The following is a 23,002-nucleotide window of genomic DNA, read 5'->3' as shown; positions in this document are numbered from 1 at the left end:
GTGTCAGGTGAGTATGGCAAAGGACTCCTACCTGGGACACAGAGTGGAGAGTGGTAAGATCAGGTCAGAACCTACCAAAGTGGAAGCTATTTAAGCATGGCCTGGTCCTGTTACCAAAAAACAGTTGAGGGCATTCTTGTAGACAGCGGGGTACTATAGAACGTTTGTTTCTATTTCTTTAACTTTTCCATTACTAATCCTCTTTCCTACTTTTCCTCTTGGTTTTCTTGATTTTTGTTTTGTAAAATTTTTCATTTCTGGGTGTCTTTGCCTGTATTTCTATTCAAATGTCTTTGGGGCTGCCTTTTTTTTGTTGTTGTTGATTAATATGGCTTTCTCCTATGAGTAAATATTGCACCATATCACTGCAAACCTCCAGGATCATTATTTAGTGAACACATTAAAAAGCAGATCTGATGCCTATACAAAGACGGACATGGACCAGAATGAGCCAGTGTATGCATGAACCAGCTCACGTGCCATGAACTGTAGAATAAGTTTGGGCAGTTGCTTACTCCATCACGTGTGCTTTGAGAATAGCTCATTACTTCCAGGTTTGCTTATGTTAATTTACATTATGGCAGGTATATATTAAGTGTGTTAAAATGTTAGTAATCTATTTCTGGAATCCCTATAGTAAGGATCATAAAAACTGAGCCAACTAGTATTACTAGCTTCTTCAACCACTGACTTACACAGTTAAACAAATAAAATGAATTACAACATCAGCTAATGTTACACAACATAGTCTGATGTGTTTTTAAACAGTGCTGAATTATTAGTTGTTGATATAATTAATGCTACTCTTTTTGTGTCACTCATGTTTAAAGTTATTTGGCAAAAAATGTTTATGGACATAAGATTATTAATTCAGTGCTTTAAAGGGAGCTAAGGCTAACATGAAAAATGCAAGGGACTATAATATGCCTCCTCTACACTAACAGCACTTGCATAATACATGACAAATACAACTTAACAAGTCCAGTGGAGCAAAATGTTTGCTTAAATGTATTTATGATCTATAATTCTCTTATTAGTGATGTGACTGCATCATCTATCATTGTTTCATATATCTACAGTTATTTTAATTCACTTTTGGACTTGGTAATCTGCATTATAATTATTAAAAAGCAGATGTGAATATAACATATAACTAACATGTGCCATTAAATTCATTTTTCTGTACTGGATTTTGTAGTTTAAAGAGACTGGACGTGCGGAGGAGTATAACTGTGATGTGCAGTAATAACAAATCAGTTAGTATTTAGTTACTGGATTAGCAATTTAAACAGTTTCTTGCCCAGTGAGGGCAGATTGTTTGAAAACATTTAACAAATTGTACTTTCCTGTGAGCATGCTTTGTTTTGCTATTTTGCTTCTTATGGAAAAATAATCAAAAGTCAAAGAGGATTAGACTTTGAGACTGACCCTGCATATTGCTTTACTTTCTGCAAAAAAACTATTGATGTTTGACCTAGTTATCACTGGCAGCAAAGTATTAACAGACAGCACTTCCTCTCACACCTGTGCGGTTAAATACAAATATTGAGCTGGGCGTACAGCTGTTATGTTGTCACATCTGTACCCGATCCCATAACGTTAAACTTCTGCGGCCAATTATTACAAACATCTTGCCAGAACGTTGTGGCAAATTATATTTACCATACATCAACAGTTAAATAATTTGATTTTATTTTCCTGAATAACTTTAAAAGAACTATGTCACTATTTACTTTGGCAGACCTACAGCATCTGTTCTATCATTACAGCTGTAAAAGACAGTTTTGAAATTAAGAAAATTCTCATGTCGGTGTCTGGGTTTGGACAGTCATGGGACATGGCAACATAACAAATGTATCTTTCTTTACTTGGACTTCCTGACATATTTCAAATGACTTCCCTGTTCTCCCACAGCAGCTGGTATGAAATGAATTATTGTTTAAGTCTTTCATGCAGCATATCACAGGACAAAAGTTTGTTGTATTCATGGCAAGACAGTAACATACATGCAATGTGGAGAAAGAGTAGAGCTTTATTATATAACACTAATTACTGGAAAAGTATCAAACATTTTCATTTGATGAGTTAGATACTAGTATGGCAAAAGTAGTGCTCTGCATATGATCAGCCATTTTGTGACCTGTTCTTTCACACACACATATATAACTAATAAAGTGGGCCACTTTGAATTAAATGGAAACATTCTTGTAAAGAAATGATGATGAAAACTTCAAATTAAATTTATTTTTAGTGTCCAGTCTTTATGTCATATGTTCACAAATTTTCTTAGGTGCTATATTTTCTAGCTGTATTTACTTCCATATATTTCTTTATTTTCAAACTCTAGCTACAACTAGAGTTATAGTTTAGCTAGTTAAACTTCTAATTTAAGCCAACAGCTTACTATCTCTGTGCAGGCCTCCTAAATGGAATCATTTAAGACTATCTTGTCCAGTGATGACAGCACTGTCTGACGCCCTGCATTTTCGACTGTAATACTGATATTGTGCTATTTAAACAGAGTGACATTGCAGTATTTACATGAGTCATATGATGCAAGCTGTCTAGCTTGCAAACACTACACTGTATAATAAATTTGCCACACATACCGTTTTCTTGGCTGCAGCAGTGAAGAAAGTTGCTGAGTGCCATGATATGGGAGACGTTTGTCATCAGATCTTGTTCTGTTGCATTTGCCTATATAATAAAATGAGGCTGACCCAAGAAAAGAAAAAGTTCATAACTTGTTTCATGCCCTTTTAAGCTATTAAAGGGACAGATGAATGGGGAAACAACTTCCATGCAAATGGATGGATAAGTTTATTTATTATTATTTATTATTTATTTATTTTACATTTGTTGACCGGGATAGTTCGACTGAATATATGTCCATTTTCAGCAGAGGCCCGGGGATAAAAGCTCCACACATTAAAACATTTACATTCACAATTAGCATGAGAAGTACAAGTACAATTATTATTAGTCATAGCTGAATCTTAAATAATTACAGGCAATCATGTAGATGCAGCTAGGTAATAATTACAATATGGCTATATATGTTATAGTATAGTATGAGTTAGTCTGGATTCTGGCAGGAGCAAAGCCATTTTGTCATGAGATACTTTCTGAGATTTTTCTTGAATTGGTTTAATGATGGTTCTAGTGTTAGATCAGCTGGAAGAGAATTCCAAATTTTACTTAAAGAGTTGGAAAACAAGGAGTCACCAGCAGAGTTGTTAGCTTTGAGAGTTTGGATTAGTAGCTTGTTAGAAGAGCGCAGTTGCCTGCTGTTCTTGTAGGGGTAAATAATGTTTTTAAGTGCAGGGGTATTATCTGGTCAGTTGAGAATTTTGTGGGCTACTACAAGTTGACTGTACTGAAGTGAGCTAGTCGATTCTAGCCATCCTACAGATCTGAGGTTACAGCAGTGGTGAGATCTGTAAGTGGAACTAGTGGCAAATCTAGCAATGTGATTATAACAGCATGAGAGTTTGCAGAGTTCAGATTTATTTAAGTTACTAAAAATGGAAGAGGCACAGAAAAGGGTGGAGAGAAGATGAGTGTGGGCAATGGCAGTCCTAGTTAGTGGGGTAAGGAAAGGTTTATTTCTATATAGGGAGCCTAGTTTTCTATTAACCGTTTTAATGGTTTGATTAATATGCACGTCAAATTTAAGGTTATTATCAATAGTTACCCCTAGGAGTTTAGTATGGTTATCTGGGGAAATAACAGTTTCATTATTAGAGGAAATCGTAAAGGAGAATGATGTAGACCTGCGAGTGGGGGAAAAGAGAAGTAGTTTAGTTTTTTTTTGGTTTAGGAGCAAGCGACGGCCTGAAAGCCAGTTCTCAACTGTGTTAAATGTTTTCTGGGATAGTGTACGCAGGTTGGATGGGGTAGGGGCTGTGCAGATCAAGGTGTAATCATCTGCGTATTGTATACATGTAGCATCTGGAATGGTGGAGTGTAGGTCATTAATAAAGATGGAAAAGAGAAGAGGTCCTAAGATAGAGCTCTGGGGAACTCCAAGGGTAAGGGCTAGTAGAGTAGCTAGATTACCCTCCCATATGACAGCCTGTTGTCTGTCATTCAGATAGGATTGGAACCACTGAATGGACTGGTTATCCAAGGAGATGGACTTCAAAGTAGCAGTAAGCAGTCGGTGGATGACCATGTCAAAAGCTTTGGATAGGTCGAGGAATAGGACCAAGGATAATTTATTATTATTACAGTTATAGTTTATGACATTGGAAAAGGAGATGAGGGCAGAGGAAGTACTATGGTGAGGCCTAAAGCCATGCTGTGAGCTAGCTAGCAGATCATTATGTAGGACATGGTGCAAGAGTTGTTTGTGAATACATTTCTCCATTATTTTGGCCAGTGGTGAAAGTATGGCAATGGGTCTGTAATTTGATAGTTCTGAAGAATTACCACCTTTATGGAGTGGTATGACATGGAAGGTTTTCCAGATGGAGGGGATGGAGGCTTCTGCTATGGTTCTATTGATCAAGATTGAGGCTGGGTAAGCTAAGATGTCTGAGGCTTTTTGCAGGTACCCTGCAGGACATTGATCTGCAGATAGGGTGGTCGGTTTTAGTTTTTTGAGTAGGGAATGAATAATTGAGATAGAGACTGGTTGGAGACTTAAGGGGAGGTGGGTAGCGGATGGGGTTATGATGGAGTTAGTACTTGTGGGTGTTAGCTGGCTAGCAAGAGACTGGACAGTCTTGGTAAAGAAGCTATTAAAAGTGTTGGCGATCTCTTCAGGAGATTTATGGGTAGAGGTAGAAGGGGTGGGAATGGTGGACTATCCTGGATGGAGGAGTTTATTTATACCTGCCCAAAACTTTTGAGGTTTATTTTGGTGTCTTTGTTGAAGATTATGATAGTAGTTTTTTTGCCTAGGAGAATGGATTTTTTTGTGTCATTACAAATCTGCCGATAACATAGATGGTCTAGAGGGGCTTTGGTGCCACGCCACGTGGCCCATATTTTATTTCTAAGTTTAATCTTTGCTTTGGTATCCTTCATAAGCCAAGGTGCAGTTTTAGCTTTAGTTCTAATTGTTCGTGCGGGGGCATGTGAGTCAAGTATGGCAAGAAATTTGGTATTAAAGAATATTACTGCTTCATTAAGTGGCAGCCTTTTTAGTATAGACCAGTTACAAGCATTTAGTTCAGTTTGGAAATTGGTGGGATTGAAGCATTTATTATTTCTAATGGTTTAATAAATAGGCTGGTGAGGATCCTCAGTTTTGTGCCTGATGATATAGGTTAGAGAGTGATTGCTGAGGTCATCAGGGAGGTACCACCCTTATACTTATGGGGATGACTATTGATAAGTATCCAATCTAGGATGCATTCTTTTTTCTTGGGTTTACTGATCATGGTGGTGGAGGATATAATTTGTATAAACCCATATAGATTTATATGGTTGGGAGTGGAGTCTAAGGAGTATGAGTTCCAGTCGATATTGAAATATCCGAGAACAATAGTTTCCTGAGGGTAGTTGGTGGTTAGCCAGTGTAGTATATCTTCTAGGGTGTTATTGTTATTGCCTGAGGAATATAGATACAGACAATTATATTTTTGTTTTTATTAATTTGTAGATTGGTGGGAAGAATTTCTGCATTATCAAAGCTGGGTGGTGGAAGGGGTAGTCTAGTAACTTTTAATGTATTTTTATAAAGTACAGATACCCCACCTCCTTTTCTAGTGCACCGGTCAGTTCTTATTATGTTATATTCTGACGGTAGTACCTCATTGTCTTTAGTTGTGGGCTTTAGCTAGGTTTCTGTGAGACAGAGTATATCTGGGGAATGGACATCTAAGAGGGAATGTAGATTGTGGACTTTGTTGTTTATACTTTGTATGTTAAGGTGAAAGGCTAGGAGTGAACTAGGGGACCTGCTTAGCGGTTTAGTGCTTCTGGGGTTAGAAGCTTGGGAATCATTATATGCAGCAGTGGCAGGGGCAGGGTTTGGGTGAATGTCTCCATTGATTTATAAGAGAAGCCAATCAGCATTAGTGAGTGTCTTTCCTTTTTTTTCATATGACAGAAATATAAGCATTTCTATGTATGTGTGTACATGCAATGGTAGACCGGTCTTTGCACCTTTCATCTATGACCTGGATTCATACCACACAAATACAAAAAAATCACAACAGTTCATTTCATAACACAAAATTACTTACAAGTCACATTTTTATTTCATGGCAAAAAGCTTACAGTATTGCATGCAAGTGAAATTCTTCAAGTCTTAACAAAGAACACATAGAATTGTTAACAAGTTCTCCAAATTTACACAGTCTGCTAAAGAGTTCACAGTTTTTATTCAGGTGTAAATTCATGCATGGGAAAGTACAAATAGAAAGCCTGCATGGTTTTAAAAAATATATTGTTTAAGCAAAAAATATCTGGAGACCTGGACTAAACCACAGTCTATTAATTAAGGAGCTGTTTGGAGTCCTGTTCTACCAGGTCTGACACTACCAACCTATATAGCTTTATTGATTCCCACATTGACTTACACAGTGCTCAGCTTTCTTCATGCACCTGATGTGATCTCACAACCTACTGCTTCTCATGGTATATGATGACATTTGTCCTCAAAGGAAATCCTATCCAAAGCCTGTCCACAGAATGCATGAAGAAGGGGGTTAAGCATATTGCTCAATGTGTGGGAAGACAGCACTTGGTGAAAGATGCAGGAAAGGCTAGAAACAGAACATTTTTATGTATAAAATTATTGTCTGTTGTAACAATTATTTGTTCATCACATATCCAGTCATCCCATAGATTTGATGGTAATATTGGCAGTCATCCCATAGATTTGATGGTAATATTGCCCAGTCATCCTATAGATTTGATGGTAATATTGCCCAGTCATCCCAGAGATTTGATGTTAATATTGCCCAGTCATCCCATAGATTTGATGGTAATATTGCTATTCTCTGTAAATAGCAACATTCCATGTTTTGGTTTCATCTGAGACCCACATTCTGCTCTCCTGAAGAAGACATTTCTTTGACTGGATCAATAATGCAAGTCAGATCATGAAGATTTGAATATGGCCTGCCTAGCAAAAGATTATTATACAAGTCATACATTTTAGAGAGAGGTTCTAGATGGATCAGTTGAGCTAAAGGTTGACAGAACAGCAGAATATATTAGGTTGTATTAAATGTAGCAGGTCTGTAAGTGAACATTAACAATCTGAAGTAGGGAGTTCATTTGTCAGCAACCTGTGGGTCTTGGATCCGATATCGGATCCGAGGCGGCAACTTGTTTCAAGCTAATGGATCCGAGCTCCTAGCTCCTCCCCTCACCCATAATCCCCTGCCAACCCTCCATGACCTCAGATCTAGTTTGCCGCGCTTGTTGATAGCTGGATTCCTGTGAGCTCGACTAGTAATGGTCAGTTAAGTGTGATTTTTCTGTCAACTTTCTTCTTTTTTCAGAAAAATATAAAGTGTGTAAGTGTTAGGTTCCCTGTAGTGTAAAAATATTTTTCTTTTAAGTAGTTTTTTTCCCTCCCTTCGCTGGTTGTTAGAGAGTGTGCGTGTGTGTTGTGTTTTGGGGCTTGTGTGTGTGTGTAACACTACTTTTTCTTTTAAGTATGGCTGAGGCCCCAAAAGCCATTTTTTCTAAATGTACTGAGTGTGGCCATAAGCTCTCCTCGGCTGGTGGCCACACTCGGTGCGTTCGGTGCCTTGGGGTTGAACACCTCACCTCAGGCTGTACCATTTGTGCAGCGTTCAACCCCAGGGCACTCAAAGAGCGGAGGTCGAAGCTGGTCTTGGCGGGACTTTTACCCCCGGACTCAGCTCCGGCTTCCGCTGCTCCCGTGGCTCCACCACAGGCTGTGGTTGCTGCCATTCCTGCCCCCTTCCTTCGGCCAGGACTCAAACTCCCGCTTAAGCACCGGAGGACAGGGAGGCCAGGAGGGAGAAATGGAGGGAGAAGCACCACAAGCGGCGGGCCGAGGCCTCCGCTTCAGCCCCGCCAGCTAAGCGGGCTTCTCCCTCCACTGCTTCTAGATCTCCTCCTCCTCGGCTCTGATCCCCTTGTTTCTCCCCAGGGCCCGAGGAGGAGGAGGCCTGATCTCCATCGGGGTCATTGAGGTGGCATTCCAGGCCTGCCTCGGTGACCTCTTCGAGATCGACTTTCAGTATGTCCGATGGAGACTTGGACCGGATGATGCTAAGGTTCATCCAGGCCCAGCTGCAGATGGGAGTGCTCTTGCCTCCCCCCGCTTCGGGGGGGGAGCTCGACACCTTTTTTCCATCCTATTGCTCCTTCTCCGACCCGCTATCCGGGTTCGGAGCGTTCAGAGCCGAGCAGCGTTGGAGCCGTGGGTGGGTCGGTGCCAACAGTACTTGGTAGTTCAGATCTGACCCTGCCCTCGAGCCTGTCGGATCTGACCTCTCGGAGCCGTGGCCTGAGCTTCAGATCCGAGGGATTCAGTGTGCCTTTAGCTCCGTCCAGGTCGGAGTGCACTGGTCCTTCGGATCCGATGGTCTTGGCGCCAGTTCCGATCCTTTCATCGGATCCGAGTGGGAGCTGACTCTCGGAGCCCAGAGACAGTGGTTCCCCCTCGGCTTTTGATGTTGTGGAGAGGGCTCTGTTGAGAGCATCTGGACCCCCGGCCCTTGTCTTGGCTCCACCCTGCACTCCCTCTCTGCTGGGCCAGGCTTCCATCACCCTGCCAAAGGGACAGCATGCTTCAATGTCCCAGATGGTTCCATTGGAACAGGATGTTGCTGGCGAGGCCTCCTCGGACAGCCCCCCCGAGGAAGTGCCCCGCAAGCATAAGTGCAAGAGGAGGCACGTGGACTCCCCTGAGTCCTTAACTGAGGACACGGACTTGGAGGAAGGGGAAGACTCCCCAAGATCCCCCCCTGAGGATGTCTCCTTTGGAGACATCATGGAGATGCACAAGGCATCTACTTTGCTCAGCCAGAGATTTCTTTCTCCGCCTAGCCCCACAGTTAGGCATTACCATCAATGCCGACAAATCCCTTCTGGCCATAGAATTCATAGGAGCCAGAATAGACACCAGAGAGCTACGAGCCTTTCTAACGTCCGAGAGACTTTGGAATTTGCAACTCCATGTGCGGGCTATCCTCCAATCAGAGACCCCACCAGCAGAATTGGTCCTGAGGGCACTGGGCTCCATGGCGGTAGCGATAACACTCCTTCCATGCGCCCGTCTGAACATGTGGGTACTGCAATGGACCCTTCTAGTGCAATGGTCCTTTCTGTCCCTTCCTCTTCACCACCCCATTGCTATCAGCAAGGCTTGCAGGAGGGATCTATTATGGTGGCTCCATGCTTCGGACCTCCATATGGGCCGTCCCTTCTGCACCTCTCCCCCTCTCGCCACGGTGACCATGGATGCCTCCTGCCTCAGGTGGGGGGGGGCATTATTCAGGCAGGATGGTCCAAGGCACATGGAACGATACAGAGACCTCCCTGCATATCAACGTTCTGGAGATGAGTGCGGTGCTGTACGCGTTGCAAGCACTTCAGAATCTCCTCCCCATAGGAACAATTGCAATTCAGTCGGACAACATGTCGGTTGTCTGGTACATCAACAAACAGGGGGGAACCAGATCTTACCCTCTATGCCTCGAAGCCATGAGAGTGTGGGAATGGGTGATCTCTACCAACCGCTTTCTGATTGCAACACACATTCCGGGGCGGACCAACATCCTAGCGGACAAACTCAGTCGCACCCTTCTTACCCCATATGAGTGGTCTCTCAATCCACTAGTAGCGAAGCAGATATTCGCAATATGGGGGCAACCCTGCTGCGATCTTTTTGCGTCTCCCTCAAACAGCAAATGAGGCAATTTCTTCACTCTGATTCTTCCTCCAGGGGCAACTCCAAGAGATGCTCTGGTGCATGCTTGGCTACCCGGTCTACTTTATGCCTATCCTCCTCTAACCCTGATGCTGCAACTCTTACAGAAAGTCTCGTGGTTGGGGAGCAGGATGATCCTCATTGCCCCATTCTGGCCTCGGCAAATTTGGTTCCCTTACCTGTGGTCTTACCTAGTGAATCCTCCTTGGATTCTGGATCCTAGTCGGATCTAATCTCCCATCCGTCAGACTTACCGACCCCAAATCTGGACAATCTGAAACTGACAGCTTGGTTGCTCCAGTTCCACTCCTAGTTAGGACTCCTGGTATCTCTTCACCAGTCAAAGCCAACCTTGTGGCAGCGCATAAGTCCTCCACCAGGAAAGTGTACCGCAGTAAATGGAAACGTTTCTCCATCTGGGCAGAGCATCATGATCTAGATCCCTTTACGGCTCCTCTTCCATCCATATTAGACTTCCTAACCAAACTTTTTCAGGAAGGTGCTAGTTGCTCAACCGTCAAAGTGCAATTGGCAGCCATCTCCCATTACCATGTGGGACATGACACAGGGCCTTTGATGTCAGCCAAGTTGTGTAAAACATTTCTCAGGGGCACCTTTTTGCTTAGACCACCTATAAAAGAAGCCGTACCACCTTGGGATCTTTCACTAGTTCTTCAAGCCTTGATTGCTCCACCTTTTGAACCTGCTGCTTCAGTAGATCTCAAATTCTTGTCCTGGAAAACAGCTTTCCTTGTAGCCATCACTTCTGCAAAAAGAGTTTCGGAGCTTCAAGCTCTTTCTGTGAAGCCTCCTTATTTGATCTTTCACCCTGACAGAGTGTACCTCAGGATCAATCCCTCTTTTCTTCCCAAAATAGCATCAGAAACCAATATAAATCAATCCATAAATTTACCGTTTTTCTTCCCTAAATATCAGAATAAAGGAGAGTACAAGCTGCACTCATTAGATGTTCATAGACAGCTACGCTTTTATACTCATAGAACAGCTGGTCATAGACAATCCAACCAGCTGTTCGTTTCCTTTGCCAAATTTAATTTGGGAAAAGCAATATCAAAAGTATCTCTATCATGCTGGATTTCCCAATGTATCCTATTAGCGTACCAAGCCTCTGGGAGACCCACACCTGAAGGAGTTCGCACACATTCCACTCGTTCCATCTCTACTTCTGCGACCTTCAAGTCTAGAGTCCCATTGGATGATATTTGTTTGGCAGCCACTTGGGCTTCATCTCATACCTTTATTAACCACTACAAACTGGACATGATTTCTAGAGGGAGAGCATCCTTTGGCTCTGCGGTGCTTCGCAATATCCTTCCATGATGGCAACCAAGGTTCAGGTAGCTGGGGACTCTGTCCCACAGGTTGCTGACAAATGAACTCCCTACTTCAGATTAAGAATTTATGTACTCACCATAACATTCCATCTGAGTAGGTAGCTTCATTTGTCTGCAACCACCCCCCCCCTCCTTCCCCCTGGCCTTCTTCGGATCTATCTTAGTTGGATACCCGTTTTGGGTATATATTGAGGGGCAAACTCAATCTGAGGTAATGGAGGGTTGGCAGGGGATTATGGGTGAGGGGAGGAGCTAGGAGCTCGGATCCATTAGCTTGAAACAAGTTGCCGGCTCAGATCCGATATCGGATCCAAGACCCACAGGTTGCAGACAAATGAAGCTACCTACTCAGATGGAACGTTATGGTGAGTACATAACTTCTTATTATATTAAATGTACTTGTTCTGAAACTGAGCAGAGAGGTGTATATTAAATTTAGTTGTTTGGAGATTGTAAAAGTAACAACTACCATACTGTGTGGTCTTTCGCTCTTCTTCAATGGCATTATTTGCAGCACCACTGAAAAACCTTATGGGAAAGAAGAATTATTGTAGACAATATGAAGATTTATGACAATCATAGGTTAGTACTAGGCTACCTGCTCTTGTAAGACATTTTAAGCCTAGACAAATTTTCTTATCCAAAGATAAAAATCAAACCCTATAAGTCGTGTTCATGAGGTAAACTCCTTAACCATTATGCCAACCACAACCTGCACAGAAATGTTATGCAGATTAGTACTTTCTGAAGTGATTTAGCAACAGTAACTAAATTGTCAAGGGACCAAACTATTAATATAGAATATTGTTTAAACTTTAACAGCAGATGTAAGAAGGCAACAAGGAAAACTTGGATGATTCTAATAAACCAAGGGAAAATATCCTATTAAAAATAATAGATTTTACATTTTCTTCTATGTAAGGATGTGTTTGGGTGACAGACACATGAATATCCTATTGTATTTGCACAAGACCAGATGTAGAGATGGACAGAAATGACTGAAGTGAATATTATAGAGGAAAGGAGTAGGATTTCACGTTATTGAAATAATTACATTGAGAGAACTGAAAAAGTCCAGGAAAGCAATATGTTTTAGAGAAATGAAAATTGAATAGACATGAGGGGGCATAATCTGAAGGTACAGGAAGCTCAGTAGAATTGTCAAGAAGTGTTTTTATGTTTATGCAGAAACTAAAGTATTATGTCGAAACAGCCATTGTCCCGGGAGGCAGTGAAATCTAAAACATTAGTAGAACTCAGAAACACTCACTATAGGGCTTAGCTTTACTGGTATGTAGGAAAAGGAAATAAAATGGGGAAAATAAGAGCTGGTTACATATCCACTGTGGAAGAAAATGGGCGAACAGCCAGGAAATTGTAATCTCCTGACAGCTGTGGATTTTCAGAAATAAAAATAGAATATGGGAACTGAATGTTGTCATTCTGCCCCTCACTTTTTCTCCTTCTCTTTCTTTGCGCTCATCCTGTCCTCTTAGATAAGAAATTAGAGGGTTTAAGCACTCACTGTTTTTAGGTCAGCCGATTATAAAATTAATAGTTGAAGGTCTTTCTTCTGCATTGCATTGCTCATCATAATTATAAAACATGGTGAGCTACCAGGTTTGCTAACATCCTAACAGGCTGTGTTGTCATGCCACCAAACATCTCATGCATGGTCCATTTAATTAATTACTCAGAGAATGGCACTGCCACACTGCTTCAACTATATCGCACCAAACTGCAACAATATGCAGTTACTATTTTATACATCTGTAGCTCAGTTATAGTAACAATACCATGTGTGTGTGTGTGTGTGTGTGTGTGCGAATGCATGTGTGTATGTGTGTGTGTGAATACATGCATATGTGTGTGTGTGTGTGTGTGTGTGTGTGTGTGTGTGTGTGTGTGCGAATGCATGTATGTGCGTGTGTGTGTGCGCGTGTGCGTGTGTGTGTGTGTGTGTGTGTGTGTGTGTGTGTGTGTGTGTGTGCATGTGTGTGTGTGTGTGTGTGTGTGTGTGTGTGTGTGTTTGCTGCTTGAGGCTTTAGCCCTCTCAATGGTACCCTTTTTCTGCTTAGCTACTTCACTGTAAACAGTTATATCCCCAGCATTTCTTTATTTTTTTAATGCTATTTGCACGTTTATCATGTCATGGTCAAACTGAAATCATTCATATTATCAAAACAATATATTATGCTCTTAAAATGAATATTAGGTCTTTATACATCATAACAAATCTGTTAGATCAATTCACATTTTATCTGTTTTGATTTAGTAATAATTGTCAACAAGGAAAAGAAAAAAAAAACATAATTTAAGTAACAACTCAGAGTCTACTGTGCCCAAATGCAGTGCCCATGTTACCAAATGAATTTCCCTTTTTTTCAGTCAAGAATTATATTTGGCTGTCATCCTTTCTGCTTAACTGCTTTCTTTGAGGTCTACTTTATGCTGGGTGAAGAAAGGGTAGCTTTGATTTTTTTCTGTTTCTAATAAACAGTTCTATAGTTAGGAGGAGCCATAAATATGAATATCCTTAATATTATAATAGAAGGTCTGTGGTCTATGAGAAGGATGACATGCAATAAAGGGTTAGGCAGACCTTCCTATGATGACACTTATTTCATTTTATTTTATTTTACATTTGTTAACTGGGGGTGTCTGACTTGAGCAGAAAAGGCCCTTTTTCAGCAGAGGCCTGGGGAGAAAAGCTCCACATAGAAAAATTACAGATACATTTAGATATTTAGACATGATCACTATAAACACAGATTACAATAGACATGTTTTTACAGTGGTATGCAGCCATGACACCATGGATTAAACCTTATATTTCTACTATACTTTGTCAATAAAGTGGCAAGTTAATGTAAATGGGTGGGAGGATGGCATAATGGTAAAAGTGTTTACCTTACAGACACAAGGAACAAGGTTTGATTCTCACATGGGGTAATTGGCTAGGCTTGAAATGGCCCACAAGAGTAGTTAGCCTAGTACTAATCTATGAACTATGAACCAAATGGACACCATATATGTAAGTTTAATATTTATGTAGAAGCACTTATGGCAATGATACAGGGTCTTTTATAAGTGACAATGAGGTTTAATAAGAATATACAAGTTGCTGAATATATGTCCAAAAGGCAGGGAATATTACCACTGAGGCAAATATGGTTTACATTTTGGATTAGTTCTCAAATGATCTTCAAGTGCTGTCTTCAAGTTCCCAAAAAGGAATGATGTTATTTTGTACTTTCTCTAAGTGCTCCATATAAACATGTAATCCACGAATGTTTGGAAAGAAGCTTACTGAGTAAGTTCCTTGATAAGAGACCACAAGGGCAGTGACTGTCACTTGGGGAGTTTATGGTAAGACTGAAATGAAAATGTTTCTATCATGCAAGAGCAGAGAACACTGTACATTTCTGATATGTGCATAGTTTGTAAGATCATATATCCAGAAGATAATATCTATGTTAACCATATGTAAAACTAACACAGCAGAAATGTGCATGCTTGTTCTAACCAACAGAATTCACAGAATGAAGACATCTGAATTAAAAAATGTATCTCAACTTTAATTAATCAAAATTAGTTGCAGTAGTTCTACACCTTGTCTCTGATTTAGAAAATATCCATATGGAGAGGTGAGAATGTATATAAAATTAAAACCTAGATCTTAAGGAAGTGGCTATGATGGTTTATTTCAGGGAACTACTAAACAAAGGAGATGTTTAAGAGGTATCAGCTGTAAGGTAACTAGGAAGAAAAGTATAATATTCGGGTCTATATTAGAAGAACGAAAACCCTGAACTGCGAACGCTCACATGAGCAAAAATGCCGGGGATCAAAAGTGGGATTGCGGGGTCATGTTACAGTGAGGAGTGGGATATTTGCCCTTTCCTCACTGTAGTGCAACCTCAAGTTAGAATATATAGTTAGCGGGGGGCACAGCCCCCCACAATAGCAACTTCGATCACCAGCATTTTCACTCATGTGAGCGTTCATGGTTTAGGGTTTTTGTTCTTCTAATATAGACCCTAATATTTGAAGGCAAAGCCCTCAGAGTTCTCAGGGAAAGAATAGTCTTTTTAGGGTTCCTGCTGCATAGTAGAATTACAATTGCAAGTGTGAACTTCCTCTTTTTTCTTTAATTTTTTATCATGTATTTAACTCTTTTCTCTACTTTTTTCCTTCAGATTGACATATTTACTACAACAAAGATTTAAATTATCCCATACCTTTTTCCTGTCTGTCATATTGGTGTATGTCATACCTCTTAATTGTACAGATTTTTGCAGAATGTCCAGATTTTTTGCCTCATATTTTTGGTGTGTTCCTCCTAAAATCTGTAACTTTCTACAAATAGCTGAGGATTGAAGTCATTAAATAATGATAAATATTTGAGTTTAAGACTCCACGTCCTTCAGAAAATTCATGCTAATACAAAACCTATTATTCTATCAACTTTCTAAGTTTGTAAGAGCAATATTTAAAATCTGTCCCTGTTTGTCCCCCCCCCCCCCATCATTTTAGGCTTTGTTCAGATATTTTGCTCTAAGAGGTGGAGAGGTATGGTGTATGTATAAAGTACAATTATGCCTATATATCTTACTGGTGCATGCATAAACTACAATTATAAACAATAAGATCAGCACTAAAAGTTGCGAGTCCGAAATGCTCTTTTATTAACATAAAATTTGAGCGCTTTTGTCAATATTCTGATGAAGTCAAGGTTTTATTGACGAAAGCGCTCAATCTTTATGTAATTTTATGTTAATAAAAGAGCATTTCGGACTAGCAACGTTTAGTGCTGACTTTATTGTTTATTAGTGGTTTTGAGCACTAAATTACCACCGTTTTTTTTTTGGTTTATAAACTACAATTATCCTTGCACATTATTTTCCTTTGCTTATATCACATTCCATTAGTCTTTTAAGTGGGTCTACTACAGGTGCTGGTATAATAGTAACTGCTCAAAAAAAACTGCTGGTTCTCCCACTAGCCCAATCCCCCATTTCTGTGTAGCCCTCTCTTCCCTTTCTGTATAAAACTATATAGCCCTACCAGAACCTAAACTCTAACCTTAAAACTCATACCCTGTTCACATACCAACTTCCTGTTCACTTAACCTAAACCTCCACTCACATGCCATAATATTGAAATCCCAATTATTCCTTAAAACAAAAACTCCATCCTCTCCTAAACCTAAATTCCATCATTGCACATTGACCCTAAAACTGCCTTCCCACTTTCTAAACCTATAACTTCCTTCATACTCCCTATGCCTAAAACTCCCTTTCCACTCCATAGCCCTAAACACCACCTTCATCCTCTAAGCCTTAAATACCCCTCCCTTCCCTCCCTCCCCACAGCTGGTAGCCCAAACTCATATTTCCGTTGGAGTGTGAGCAGTTGCTTACACAACTTACAAGGCACTTGAATCCCTGGTTTTCATACAGTGGTTTATGAGTGTTTGGGACTCAATAACCTGTAATTTTTAGCTTCCAGGAACTACTTATAGGTGCATAGGTTCACAGGTGTTTACAAGGCTAATGACCACAAAGGCCTTTTTAAGCCTAGCCATGCATTCCAAATCTCTGACAAGTTCTGATACCCTTGATAAGTGTAAGCTTCGGCCTGAGAGATGAACTATTTACAGGTCACCTGTGTCCATTACAGACATAGGTGCCAAACCAGGGATGAATTTCCGGTTTCCCTTCCAATTGTCCAAGTTGCACTTGAATTGGGTTAGGGAGGAACTCTGCTCCACAGATCGGGTATTCTCTGGTCCTATTTATATCACAGGCATGGTTTAAGTCTTTAGAACAGGTAATTTTGGTACTGTTTGTTTTTTTGGATATGCAGGAGGTCAATCAGAGTGGGGTCTGACAATGTCCTGTACCCAGCCTTAGATCTCCTCTCAAAAGCCTGTAGGAGACAGAATACAGGGATAGGGCTTTGAGGCCATCTACATAGGACATTTTACTTACTACCATCATATCCAGTATTTTTATCTCTTCACATAAAAAATCCTGTTCTTGAGCACATATTATTGCCCAGTGACCATATAATGTATTGCCCAGTGACCATATAATGTCCCATATTGCCTCACCTATTTTCCCATTATCTTCCTTTACACATCTGGAATGCAAAAAACATATTACTTCCAGATGTATTTTTTACACCATTCAGTCACTACCACACCCTAATATCATTCTGTACACTATTTATCTTTATTGTTATTATTCCTATGTCATGCCTTTTTTTGTCTTTCTTATTCCCAGTTTTTATTTTTTTAATTCCCCTCTCTGTACCATTGCTTGAACTTATTTATCATCATTTCGTCTTGTTCTTGTCTCAAATTCTCCCTCTTCTCCTTCTTCACTTCCCAGCTCTGCGTACCTGTTTCTGTCTTGCACAGTAACACTTTCTCTTTGTAAAACATTTCCTACAACATTCCCACCGTTGTTATCCATGATAGTTACATTTTCTTCTTTAGTTACCTTTCCCTAACAGTTCCTCTTCCAATATATTCAGTTATATTGTCATGAGAATGTCTTTATTTGGAAATATTCTCTTCTTCTAACCACTCCTTTTCCATTAAATGACACTCAAAGCAGAAATCTCTAAATTCACTGAATCCTCTACATTTATGTATACAGTTTGTTAGGGTCTCATTTAATAGTTGACCACTTCTTCTTTATTGCATTCTTGCACTAAGTGCTTCTCAGTCCCACAAAAAAACTTTTTGTTAGCACTGAAATGGAAGAGACACTTAGCAAGATATCTATCTATATGTCCTCATTGGGTATCCATACATTAACAGAAAAAAACAAACCATTGTAAACATTTTCAATATTTTCATGCATTTTATATATGCGTATTTATATTGCTTTTATTTTTTTAACAATTATCATCCACACAAATTATTACATAAGTTGCTCATGTCCTGTCTTCACTTAAATTTCATTTCTCCTGAACATTATCCTATATGTATTTTGTGAAAGCAGTATTTATAATTTATTACAGTTCATGGGACACGACAGGATAATGATGATCCTATCATCATTTAGAAGTGAAGCCTATGTATTTGATGGACTAAAATATAATCTATATTTGGGTATACTTTCTTTGACCCCCATGATCCAGAGATCTCAGTTTTGATTAAGGAACTCAGTGGGCAAAGTAAAGAAGTGTGGGCACAAATGATCCCTATTTAGCATAAACATGTAAAAGAGTTCAAAGAATCCTCTGCTATTCTTTCAGAATAGAATAGGACTAGTAAAGCATATATTGCTCTACAATTTGTTCTGTAAAGAACAAATTCAGCATTTTAAATTAATTTTACCAACTGTGACTGAAGTGTAGTCAGAAATAAAACTGGTATACTGAACTATATCTAAGGATATACTCTGCACTGTAACAAGGTTATATTTAATGACAGTATCGAGTGTAATCTTAGACTTCTGTTAAAATTCTAAGTGACACGGTAGCACAATTTAAATTGTACTTTTACACTTTTGTCTATACAGAGAAAGAAAATTAAATGCAATGTCCTTGCTTGTTAAAATTGTATTTATTTGTTAATCGGGTTAGTCCAGCTGAGCCAGTGGCCGATTTTCAGTGGAGTCCCAAGGAGAAACACTTCAGCTTACAATAAAATACAATACAATTTGTGAAACATTAGAAAATAAATGATATATATTACAGGCAATACAAACTTTGGACAGACTAGAATGAAAAAATAAAAAATAAATTACAGGCTTAGAAAAACTTCTGTAGTAATGTCAGGCAGAACTACAAATGAATATACACAATTGAGGTTACACATTAGAATTAGCTTGGCATTATGTAAGAAGATGTATGTAGGTGAGAGACACATATAGTTGGTATCACTGCTGTCTTCAGATAACAAGAAATTATTGAAAGAAAAGTGGATTGAGAGTCATAAGTTTAAGAAAAAAGTCAATGAAGATTGCTTAGCTAGCAATATGAGAGATAGCAAAGATTTATAAGTGAAGGGAGTGGGGGCGATTAGGTAGGATCTTGGCAATGGCAGGTGCTGGCATTTAGGAGGTAATTTTTGAGTTCGTATATAAAGAGATTTGTGCTAGTTATGGTTCAGATGTTAGGGGCGAGCTTGTTCCAGGCCTGGGACACACTCCTTTTGTAAAAATGTTTGTCAATAATTTTGATGGGTTTGTACGTGTCAAATAGGTGCTGGTCTGAGCTGTGAAGAGTGGGGGAGGGATTGTAAAGGGATATTAGGGAGGATGGAGAGGGACAGGCTGAGGGTTTAGAAAGTAAAGAGTGTATGAATTGCAACTGGGAGAGAAGCGGCTGTTGGGGGAAATCCAGCCAGTGAAGTTGTTTTAAAGCAAGGCAGTGATGTCATTTGTAAGGCTGGTTACTGGTGAATCTTGCAAGTACCCTAAACCACAGTGCACAACTGACACTTAACCCCAAGAAAATCAAACAGAGTTTAGCTAAAAGAGTGGATTGCAGATGAGTAATGATAGGAGCGGCATATAGTATACAAGGAAGGAGGAAAACCTGAGCTAGAGTGTGTTTGTAGTCAGGGTCTAGGTATTTTTATGTCTGTAGAGTAAGCCTAGTTTCTGATTTGTCTTTTTGATACATTGCTGCATATGGGTTTCAAATTTCAATTGGTCATCGATTATAATACCAAGGAGCTTTGTATGTGGGTCAGATTGAATAATGGTATTATCAAAAGAAGAAATGGTGAAGGAGGTTTTGAGGTGAGAGAGGGATTTGGGAAGACAGAGTAGAAGTTTGATGTTTTGGGGGTTGTCAGTTGGTTGTGGATTAGCCATTTTTCTACAGACAAAAAAGGTATTTTGAGTGATGGAGAGGAGGTTGGAAATGTTAGAACAGGAGATAAGAGTGGCGTCATCCATGTGTTGTATCAAGGTGGAGGTTGTACAAGAAGTGTGTAGTTAGTTGGTAAAAAATATTAAAGTTTAATGAGCCAAGAATGGAACCTTGAGGGACCCCAGTATAAATAGGTGAGAAAGGGGAGCGGGTGGTGTGCCATCTTATCAACTTGTCTATTAGTGAGATAGCTAGAGAATCATTTAATAGTAGAGGGAAACAGGTTGAGATCAGTTAGTTTAGCAAGAAGTTTAGAATGAGAGACAGTATTGAAAGCTTTTGAGAGGTCAAGAAAGAGGCAAGAGACAAGTAGATTTTTGTCTCTGGCTTCAGCAGGAGTATGAGTAAAGGACAGAAGGGCAATGGATGTACTATGGCGGGGTTTGAATCCAAGTTGAGTAGGAGTTAGGAGGTTTTCATCTATTAGGTATTTAAGTAGTTTGTGTATGCATTTTCAAGTAGTTTAGATAGTGGAGAGAGGATGGCAATAGGTCTGTAGCTGGATGGTTCATTGCTACTGCCTCCTTTCTGTAATGAAATGGTGTAAAACAATTTATGTAAAAACATAATTACTATAGCAGGACAGAAGCTATTGATAGTTTATACTGTATATGTATAAAGTTCATGTGAAGAACTTGTTTTTACCTGAATAAATATAGTTCACTCCAACTAATGTAATGAATTTAAATTCTCCAATTTCTTCTGTGTAACAGAAATTTGCGTCAAATCCAGTTTACAGGTCTACAGGATTAAATTCCTGATGTACAGTTAGGTTTGTATGATGCAGTTACATAAACCTCATGACAAAACATGCATTTTCAATTCTGGTAAATACCTCCAGCTCAAATTGTTGATGCTAATAAAAATGATCAGAAACACACACCTGGAGACACAGCTCATGATAGAAAGATCCTTCTAGTGTAGCTATAGGCTGTCTCCCCAGTACCACCTCCAGGAAGGCAGCTTCATGATTAAGCAGGTCAAGAAAGCTCTTAGCCATGTAGATCAGCTTGGTCATCTCAACAACATCAAGGTAGCCCATTTAGGATTCAGGAACATGCTAACCACTATGAGGTAAGGCCTTATTATCAGATAATATGCATGCTTCCTGAAACACCTACTACTGCAATGTGCAGATCATAGCTGATCAGCATGCCATGGTAGTAACTTGCTATTCATGTAGGCAGTGGCAGCCCCCCTCTGGTCACTGTCTCACACAAATGCACACATCACAGTCCCCATAATTGTCTCAACTCTCCTGTGGTTCATCTACCCTAATAATATTTTAGTGTCATTATGCCCTGTTGGTCTAGTGTCCCTCACCCCTATCTTGATCCTTATTACAAAGTTGGTCCCATTATGCCATTTAAAAAGTCATCACTGGTGGTCTAGTGGTTCCTCTACCTCATCACACTTATGAATTCTGTACTGTTATGGTATTTCACTTTATCTCCTGATGTACAGTGGTCTCCCCCACTCACAATTCCTGTATTTCCATTGGAGCCATCATGGCACTGTAGAGTGTATCCAGTGGTTCAGTCTCCATCACTGTTTTTCTGCACTGTGGTTTAGGGAGTATTCCCTGGTGTATAGTGTAATCCTTCACCCCCCCATCCCAGTTGTAATGTTAGTGACTTCATGGCACTTAAAGCATTCTTGGTGTTCTGTGGATCCACCCACCTGCAATCCCTGTTGAAACATTGGTACCATCATGTCAAATAAGGCATGCCCTGGGGGGTCTAGTGTTTCCCCCCACCATTGTGTCCTGTAGTAATGTTGATGCCAGAACAGCACTTTACAGATGTATCCTTGATGGTCTAATGTACCCCCATCCTTGATCCCTGTTTTGCTGTCAGTGATGTTATGACTCCTTAAAGGAAAGCCCTGCTGTCTAGACATTCATCTCTACCATGTTTATATTCTGCAGCTGAACATGGCTGTTTGGCCATGTTCACTACCTTGATGTTGTTGAGATGACCAAGCTGATCTACATGGCTAAGAGCTTTCTTGACCTGCTTAATCATGAAGCTGCCTTCCTGGAGGTGGTACTGGGGAGACAGCCTATAGCTAATTAGCACGGTGCTGCACATCTTCATGTTATAAAACTATGCAGCACTGTGTGAGGTTGCTGACTAAAAAGCAAAAAGGTACTGAGATGTGTACACCATCACAAAAACATATCAGCACCTTTATGAATACATCCTAGAATCTTCACTTTTCGCTCTTTAATGTTTCTTTGAAACCTCCAGATTCATTACCCGAGAATGTCTGTAACAAATATTTTTATTAGTTAAGATTGTTCAGCTTTTAATATAACTATGGAAAAGTTCTTCAGTTTCATCTCTTCACAGAAAAATACAACAGTAAAACTGATGATTAAGTCTGATAATAAATTTCACTATCCTGAAGTCTGAACAAATGGCTTGATGGTGGCCAGCACTTAGTTCAGTATCAGAGACAGTCATAAGATCAATTACAAGAGTGGCTAACATGCAACTCAGGTAGACTTCCTCCTAGTAAGGAAAAGGCTTGCAGTATAAACCATTGGTTGCTACAATCAGCTGCAACCAGTGGTTAGAGAAGTCTATAAGGTCAACCAAGTCTAGGCTAAAGACTTGGAAGTTGACTGGAAAAAAAAGCATAAGAGTTCAAAGAATTACTCAAGACTCTAGCACCTCAGGAAGATGAGGAAATAGGTGGTGTTGAAGAAGAAAGACAGTGCCTCAAAACAGTAAGTGTGAGGACTATAGGACAGATATGTGGCTGAGTAATGTATAGAAATAAGGTACATAAGGAAAGCTGCTGAGGGAATGCAGAAGTTCAGGAAGTCATCAAAAGAAAGAAGGAGTGCAGGAAAAAGTGCATGATAGAAAGATGTATCAAGCTA

Source organism: Protopterus annectens, chromosome 2.part2, assembly GCF_019279795.1.
Source record: "Protopterus annectens isolate FY-2018-M chromosome 2.part2, PAN1.0, whole genome shotgun sequence".
Lineage (NCBI taxonomy): Eukaryota > Metazoa > Chordata > Ceratodontiformes > Protopteridae > Protopterus > Protopterus annectens.
The sequence above is the reverse complement of the archived record's forward strand: the minus strand, read 5'-3'. Positions refer to the sequence as shown.